Source organism: Etheostoma spectabile, unplaced genomic scaffold (genome assembly GCF_008692095.1).
Source record: "Etheostoma spectabile isolate EspeVRDwgs_2016 unplaced genomic scaffold, UIUC_Espe_1.0 scaffold325, whole genome shotgun sequence".
In the NCBI taxonomy this organism is placed as follows: Eukaryota; Metazoa; Chordata; class Actinopteri; order Perciformes; family Percidae; genus Etheostoma; species Etheostoma spectabile.
Genome location: NW_022605585.1, coordinates 193,462 through 195,483, shown reverse-complemented (window position 1 = coordinate 195,483; position 2,022 = coordinate 193,462). Strand labels below are relative to the sequence as shown.

At 43.0% G+C, this 2,022-nt stretch overlaps 2 protein-coding genes across 2 annotated transcripts in view; one reads left to right on the top strand and one right to left on the bottom strand.

Annotated features, from left to right (window-relative positions):
• LOC116686201 (G protein-coupled receptor kinase 5) overlaps positions 1-2,022 on the bottom strand; it is a 26,130-nt gene that overhangs the window by 11,257 nt on the left and 12,851 nt on the right. The gene's annotated exons all lie outside the window — the stretch shown is intronic.
• The window catches only part of LOC116686198 (set1/Ash2 histone methyltransferase complex subunit ASH2), a 38,030-nt gene that overhangs the window by 33,867 nt on the left and 2,141 nt on the right, over positions 1-2,022 (top strand). The gene's annotated exons all lie outside the window — the stretch shown is intronic.

Here is a 2,022-nt window from a genome sequence, read left to right as displayed (position 1 = left end):
AATACGTGTAAAACCTGTTATTAAACCAGCTCAAGTTTTAAAAAAAAGAAGCGCCAATAGCATAGAAAAAGTGACAAATAAATCAGATAAAGCAACAAAAACATCGGATGAGCACACAAAAAATGTTCATTTTCAATTTTGACCTGGAAGGACAAGTTCATGGTTAACAGGGAGACAACACGAGGGTTAAAGACTGAGGATAAATCCGGGATTCTATATTTTTCATATTGACAAATCTAAAAAAAAAAAAAGACCAAAGCCATAAAGTGTTAAGCCATCTCCCAATGCTGTCTGACTTCCTGTCTGTCTCTCAGCTCCAAGCCTATTGGACGGCGATGTGGCTTTATGAATCTGTGACTGTTAGGGATTTTTGTCATGCCAAATGTCATAACATATGCTCATAATGTGTTGAATAAAGCGACTAGATGCACTGTGTTTAACCCCATTTATCAGTTATGAGCACGTTAGGAGGCCTGCGATTTTTCTAAGCAGCCATCTTGTGTTATACAAACGTTAATACACAGTTTAACGTTTTCATTTATGTGATAAGAACATTCTGCCCCGGGTCAAGCTTACTTTCCTATGCCAAATGTGGTCCGTAACCTTGAGAAGACTAGCACAAGAGACGCAGGTTTGGGTTTCTGTGTGTAGGTCTTTGTGTATCTGTGTATGTGTGTGTGTGTATGTCTGCATGGTGTCTGTCTGTCTGTGTGTGTGTGTGTCCAAGTGTCCGTTCACGTGGCTGAATGCCCATACGTGTGTCTGAGTGTCTGTGTGTCTGTGTGTCTGAGTGTCTGTGTGTCTGTGTGTCTGTGTGTGTGTCTGTGTGCCTGTGTGTCTGTGTGTGTGTGTCTGTGTGCCTGTGTGTCTGTGTGTCTGAGTGTGTGTGTGTCCAAGTGTCCGTTCACGTGGCTGAATGCCCATACGTGTGTCTGTGTGTGTGTGTGTCTGTGTGTGTGTCTGAGTGTCTGAGTGTCTGTCTGTGTGTCTGAGTGTGTGTCTGTGTGCCTGTGTGTCTGTGTGTCTGAGTGTGTGTGTGTGTCCAAGTGTCCGTTCACGTGGCTGAATGCCCATCGTATTGTCTGAGTGGTCTGAGTGCTGTTGTGTGTGTCTGTGTGTTGTGTCTGTGTGTCTGTGTGTGTGTCTGGGTGTCTGATCGTGTTGTGTGTGTGTGTGTGTGGGTGGTCTGGGTCTGAGTGTCGTGTGTGTTGTTGTCTGTGTGTGTCTGTGGGTGTCTTGGTGTTCTGTGTGTGTCTGTGTGTGTTGTGTGTCTGTGTGTGTCTGTGTCTGAGTACGTGCTGTGTGTGTGTGTGTGTGTGTGTGTCTGTGTGTCTGAGTGTCTGTGTGTGTGTCTGTGTGTCTGAGTGTCTGTGTGTGTGTCTGTGTGTGTTGTGTGTGTGTCTGTGTGTCTGAGTACGTGCGTACCCAATCGAGCTCCCTGGGGTGTGTTTGAAAGTCAGACGTCTCCTCTGTTGTCTCAGAGAAATGTGACAACACCTGTCTAGTGACAAACGTTCCATAGAAACAAGGCAGTAAATTTCACATCAGACGTTTTTAGGCGACATCAACATAGGAAATACACATTTTTGTGTCGGGGTGGGAATCACCAGACGCCTTCTGATACAATATCACGATACGATATTATTGCGATTTTAAACATATTGCAATATTCTGCGATACATTGCAATTTATAACCTTTTTTTCCAACTTCTAATATTTCACAATTTCAAATCACGTCCAAACATTTGGATTGTCAAGCAGACAAACTGATCAACACATGTATAATATATAATATATAATAAAAGATCCATACTTGGCGCCTGTGTGTTGATACAGTAGTGCCACTGAAAATATCGCAATACTATTGATTCCCCCCCCCCCCCCCCCACCCCTATTTTTATGTAGAGGGTACATGGGTGGCTTTTTATTGTTATTAATTTGAGTAAAGTTTTTATCTGTTGTCTGTTTTTATTGTTTTTGCCATATTCTGTTTTAGACGGGTTTTTCCCGGTTACTTGTTAG